The following is a 6,247-nucleotide window of genomic DNA, read 5'->3' as shown; positions in this document are numbered from 1 at the left end:
GGGCAGGGGCCGTTTTGTCTCAGAGAGGTCCTGGTTGCTCTACTATGAGACCTTGTGCCTTTTTCTCTAGGAAGTTTTCGCCTGCAGAGCGAAATTATGATGTGGGCAATCGGGAGTTGTTGGCCATGAAGTGGGCATTTGAGGAGTGGCGTCATTGGCTCGAGGGTGCTAAGCATCGTGTGGTGGTTTTGACTGATCACAAAAATCTGATGTATCTCGAGTCTGCTAAACGCCTGAATCCTAGACAGGCCCGCTGGTCATTGTTTTTCTCCCATTTTGACTTTGTGGTCTCGTATTTACCAGGTTCGAAGAATGTGAAGGCCGATGCTCTGTCTAGGAGCTTTGTGCCTGATGCTCCTGGAGTCGCTGAACCTGTGGGTATTCTTAAGGAAGGAGTTATCTTGTCAGCTATTTCTCCGGATCTGCGACGTGTGTTGCAGAGATTTCAGGCTGGTAGGCCTGACTCTTGTCCACCTGACAGATTGTTTGTGCCTGCTAGGTGGACCAGTAGAGTCATTTCCGAGGTTCATTCCTCGGTGTTGGCAGGGCACCCGGGAATTTTTGGCACCAGGGATCTGGTGGCCAGGTCCTTTTGGTGGCCGTCCTTGTCAAGGGATGTGCGGTCTTTTGTGCAGTCCTGTGGGACTTGTGCTCGAGCTAAGCCTTGCTGTTCTCGTGCCAGCGGGTTGCTCTTGCCCTTGCCTGTCCCGAAGAGACCTTGGACACACATCTCTATGGATTTCATTTCTGATCTTCCGGTGTCTCGGGGCATGTCTGTCATCTGGGTGATATGTGATCGTTTCTCCAAGATGGTCCATTTGGTTCCTTTGCCTAAGCTGCCTTCCTCTTCCGATCTGGTTCCTGTGTTCCTCCAGAACGTGGTCCGTTTACACGGCATTCCTGAGAATATTGTGTCGGACAGAGGATCCCAGTTTGTTTCCAGGTTCTGGCGATCCTTTTGTGGTAGGATGGGCATTGATTTGTCGTTTTCGTCCGCTTTTCATCCACAGACTAATGGACAAACGGAGCGAACTAATCAGACTCTGGAGGCTTATTTGAGGTGTTTTGTCTCTTCTGATCAGGATGATTGGGTGACCTTCTTGCCGTTGGCTGAATTTGCCCTTAATAATCGGGCTAGTTCCGCCACCTTGGTTTCGCCATTTTTCTGCAACTCTGGTTTCCATCCTCGTTTTTCCTCGGGACATGTGGAGCCTTCTGACTGTCCTGGGGTGGATTCTGTGGTAGATAGGTTGCAGCAGATCTGGAATCATGTGGTGGACAACTTGAAGTTGTCACAGGAGAAGGCTCAGCGTTTTGCCAACCGCCGCCGCGGTGTGGGTCCCCGACTTCGTGTTGGGGATTTGGTATGGCTGTCTTCTCGATTTGTTCCTATGAAGGTCTCCTCTCCCAAATTTAAGCCTCGCTTCATTGGTCCGTACAAGATATTGGAAATCCTTAATCCTGTGTCCTTTCGCCTGGATCTTCCGGTGTCGTTTGCCATTCACAACGTATTTCATAGGTCCTTGTTGCGGCGGTACGTTGTGCCTGTGGTTCCTTCTGCTGAGCCTCCTGCTCCGGTGTTGGTTGAGGGCGAGTTGGAGTACGTGGTGGAGAAGATCTTAGATTCTCGTCTCTCCAGGCGGAGGCTTCAGTACCTGGTCAAGTGGAAGGGCTAGGGTCAGGAGGATAATTCCTGGGTGGTCGCCTCTGATGTGCATGCGGCCGATTTAGTTCGGGCCTTTCACGACGCTCATCCTGATCGCCCTGGTGGTCTTGGTGAGGGTTCGGTGACCCCTCACTAAGGGGAGGGTACTGTTGTGAATTTGTTTTTTGGCTCCCTCTAGTGATTACTAGTGATTTGACTCTGGGTATGTCAGTCATCCCTTGTATGCTCACCTGGGCCGTTAGTTCAGGGGTGTTGCTATATAAGCTCCCTGGACCTTCAGTTCAATGCCTGGCAACGTTGTAATCAGAGCTAATCTGTTGTGCTCTTGTCTACTGACCCTGGTTCCTGCTAGATTAAGCTAAGTCTGCTTTCTTGCTTTTGCTATTTGTTTTTGTTTGCATTTTTGTCCAGCTTGTACTTAATCTGTATCCTGTCCTTGCTGGAAGCTCTAGGGAGCTGGTGTTCTCCCCCCGGGCCGTTAGACGGTTCGGGGGTTCTTGAATTTCCAGCGTGGATGTTTGATAGGGTTTTTGTTGACCATATAAGTTATCTTACTACATTCTGCTATTAGTAAGCGGGCCTCTCTTTGCTAAACCTAGTTCATTTCTATGTTTGTCATTTCCTCTTACCTCACCGTTATTATTTGTGGGGGGCTTGTATCCTACTTTTGGGGTCCTTTCTCTGGAGGCAAGAGAGGTCTTTGTTTTCCTCTTCTAGGGGTAGTTAGTTCTCCGGCTGGCGCGAGACATCTAGCGACCAACGTAGGCATGTTCCCCGGCTACTTCTAGTGTTGGCGTTAGGAGTAGATATATGGTCAACCCAGTTACCACTGCCCTATGAGCTGGATTTTTGTACTTCGCAGACTTACCTATTTCTCTGAGACCCTCGCCATTGGGGTCATAACAGTTGGCGGGCCATCCTGGAATATTTGGTACCAGAGACTTGGTGGCCAGGTCTTTTTGGTGGCCTTCCTTGTCACGGGATGTGCGTTCCTTTGTGCAGTCTTGTGGAATTTGTGCTCGGGCTAAGCCTTGCTGTTCTCGAGCCAGTGGTTTGCTGTTACCTTTGCCTGTCCCGAAGAGGCCTTGGACGCACATTTCCATGGATTTTATTTCAGATCTCCCTGTCTCTCAGAGAATGTCTGTCATCTGGGTGGTGTGTGATCGTTTTTCTAAGATGATCCATTTGGTGCCCTTGCCTAAGTTGCCTTCCTCCTCCGAGTTGGTTCCACTGTTTTTTCAAAATGTGGTTCGTTTGCACGGGATTCCTGAGAACATTGTTTCTGACAGAGGATCCCAGTTTGTGTCTAGATTTTGGCGGACCTTTTGTGCTAAATTGGGCATTGATTTGTCTTTTTCGTCGGCCTTCCATCCTCAGACGAATGGCCAAACCGAGCGAACTAATCAGACCTTGGAGACTTATTTAAGATGTTTTGTTTCTGCTGATCAGGACGACTGGGTTACTTTTTTGCCGTTGGCCGAGTTTGCCCTTAATAATCGGGCTAGTTCTGCTACTTTGGTTTCTCCTTTCTTTTGTAATTCGGGGTTTCATCCTCGTTTTTCCTCGGGTCAGGTGGAGCCTTCTGACTGTCCTGGAGTGGATGTTGTGGTTGATAGGTAGTATCAGATTTGGAATCATGTGGTGGACAATTTGAAGCTGTCTCAAGAGAAGGCTCAGCTCTTTGCCAACCGCCGTCGCTGTGTGGGTCCCCGACTTCGCGTTGGGGACTTGGTGTGGTTGTCTTCTCGCTTCGTTCCTATGAAGGTCTCCTCTCCTAAGTTCAAGCCTCGGTTTATCGGTCCTTATAAGATTCTGGAAGTCCTTGGCCCTGTGTCATTTCGTCTGGACCTCCCAGCATCATTTGCTATTCATAATGTGTTCCATCGCTCGTTGTTGCGGAGGTATGTGGTGCCTGTGGTTCCTCCGGTTGAGCCTCCTGCCCCGCTGCTGGTTGAGGGAGAATTGGAATACGTGGTGGAGAAGATCTTGGATTCTCGTATTTCTAGACGGAGGCTCCAGTATTTGGTTAAATGGAAGGGCTATGGTCAGGAGGATAATTCTTGGGTTGTCGCCTCTGATGTTCATGCAGCCGATTTGGTTCGTGCCTTCCATGTGGCTCATCCTGATCGCCCTGGTGCTTTTCATGAGGGTTCGGTGACCCCTCCTCAAGGGGGGGTACTGTTGTGAACTCTGTTTTCAGGCTCCCTCTTGTGGTCACTGGTGGTATGGTGTGACTTTTGCTTTGGGCTCCCCCTGGTGGTTTGCCTGTTATCCTGCTGGTCTCTGGCTATCAGCTGGTTCGTTATCCTCTGGGAGGTTCCTATATAGCTCTGTTTTACTTTCACTTGTTGCCGGCTGTCGATGTAATCAGTGCTACTCAGATTCCTTCTGACTACCTTGCTCCCAGTCCATCCAGGATAAGCTAAGTTTTGTTTGCTCATTTTTTGATCAGCAGTGTTTATCATGTTTTCTGTTCCAGCTTGCTAAAATGTAATTCCCTCGCTTGCTGGTTGCTCTAGTGGGCTGAGTTTCTCCCCACACACCGTTAGTTGGTGTGTGGGTTCTTGAAATCTCAGGATGGATATTTTGTAAGGGTTTTTTATTTATCGCATAGAACCCTGCTCTATTTTCTGCTTTCTAGTACTAGTGGGCCTCTTTTGCTGAATCTGATTTCATCCCTATGTATGTGCCTTCTTCTTACTTCACCGTTAATATTTGTTGGGGGCTTCTATATCTTTGGGGATTATTTCTCTGGAGGCAAGCGAGGTCTTTCTTTCTCTGGCTCGAGACGTCTAGGAATTTTTTAGGCACGTTCACCGGCTACCTCTAGTTGTTTTGGATAGGTTCAGATTTGCGATCAGTCCAGTTACCATCTCCCTAGAGCTCGTCCTTAGTTTAATCACTTGCTGATCTATTTGTGATCCTCAGCCACTCGGGATCATAACAGAGGGGAAGCAGGAGTGTAGTGAGGAGAGAGATTAATTAGTCGGGCAGCAGAGTTAAGGACAGACTGGAGGGGTGTGAGAGTGTTAGAAGGTAGGCCACAGAGGAGGCTGTTGCAGTAGTCGAGGCGGGAGATAATTAGGACATGCACAACCATTTTGGTAGAGTGAGGGTTGAGGAAAGGATTGCTTCTGGAAATATTTTTGAGCTGGAGGCGACAGAAGGTGGCGAGAGCTTAGATGTGCGGTTTAAAGGACAGGGCAGAGTCAAGGGTTACTCCGAGGCAGCGGATTACCGGGACGGGGGAAAGTGTGAATTCATTTATTGTGATAGATAGATCAGGTAAGGAAGGTGTGCAAGATGGAGGAAAGATAATTAGTTCAGTTTTGTCCACTTGAGTTTGAGAAAGCGAGAGGAGAAGAAGGAGGATATGGCTGATAGACACTCAAAGCAATAGGACTTTATGAGTTGTCTCAGGCCAAGGGTATAGATTGAGAAGAGAAGAGGTCCGAGGACAGAGCCTTGAGGGACACCAACAGAGAGGGGGCGAGATGAAGAGGTAGTATGGGAGTAGGAAACGCTAAATGTGCAGTTGGTGAGGTATGAGGTACATTAACACCTAAGTGCTTCTTTATTGATGGTCCTGGTGGCAGTGGAAAAACCTACCTATACCATCTACTCATATATTATGTATGACGTCTCACCTGCAGCCACAACAGGAATAGCAGCTAACTTGCTGCGAGGAGGACAAACAATGCACTCTCTCTACGGCATACCAATTCCTATCAACGAAACATCTGTTTCCAGGATTAAAAGTGATACCAACGCCGCCAAAAAGTTACAACATACTAAACTTTTTATCATTGATGAGTGCACAATGGCACAAAACCAAGCTTGAAATGTCATTGATAGACTTCTTTGTGATGTCAACATGTCAACACATGTTGCTGACAAAAATCAAGTACCCTTTGGGGGTAAAGTTTTCGTTTTTTGGAGACTTCAGATAATGCCTTCCTGTACTTGCTAATGCCACAACAGAAACTGTAGACTCCTGTGTTAAATATTCAAAACACTGGAAAAACTTAATAAGACTACCTCTATGCTCTATTCAACAACATGCGCTCCAGTGATCCAGAATACAGCAGTTGGTTGCTTAAACTAGGAAAAGGTGAGCTGTCAAATGAACACAACCTTGGAGATGATGTCATAGAAATTCCTCCTGACATGCTGTGCACTGGCTGTTTAGTGACTAACATGTTTGGACAAAACATTACCATAAATGCCAATGACAAAGACAATGTTAGCACTGCAGCATCACATGCAATACTCTGTCCGAAAAATGAAGATGAACACCTTCTCAACTCTCAAGTAATGGATAGAATGAGTGGCGAGTACGTTGTATATACACGCGATGATTCTGTGGATGCTGATGACGATGATGAACATGAACAGTACCCAGTGGAATTTTTAAATTCTCTGACGCCATCGGCAATGACATCACATCAGCGCCAACGTAAAATTGGCACCATTGTCATGCTACTGCGAAACCTCAATCCCAACAAAGGCCTGTGCAATGGAACTCGGCTGATTGTCACTGCCTTACACCCCAGCATCATCCAGGCTAAAGTGATTACTGGG

This window comes from Ranitomeya variabilis, chromosome 1, assembly GCF_051348905.1.
Source record: "Ranitomeya variabilis isolate aRanVar5 chromosome 1, aRanVar5.hap1, whole genome shotgun sequence".
NCBI lineage: Eukaryota > Metazoa > Chordata > Amphibia > Anura > Dendrobatidae > Ranitomeya > Ranitomeya variabilis.
The sequence above is the reverse complement of the archived record's forward strand: the minus strand, read 5'-3'. Positions refer to the sequence as shown.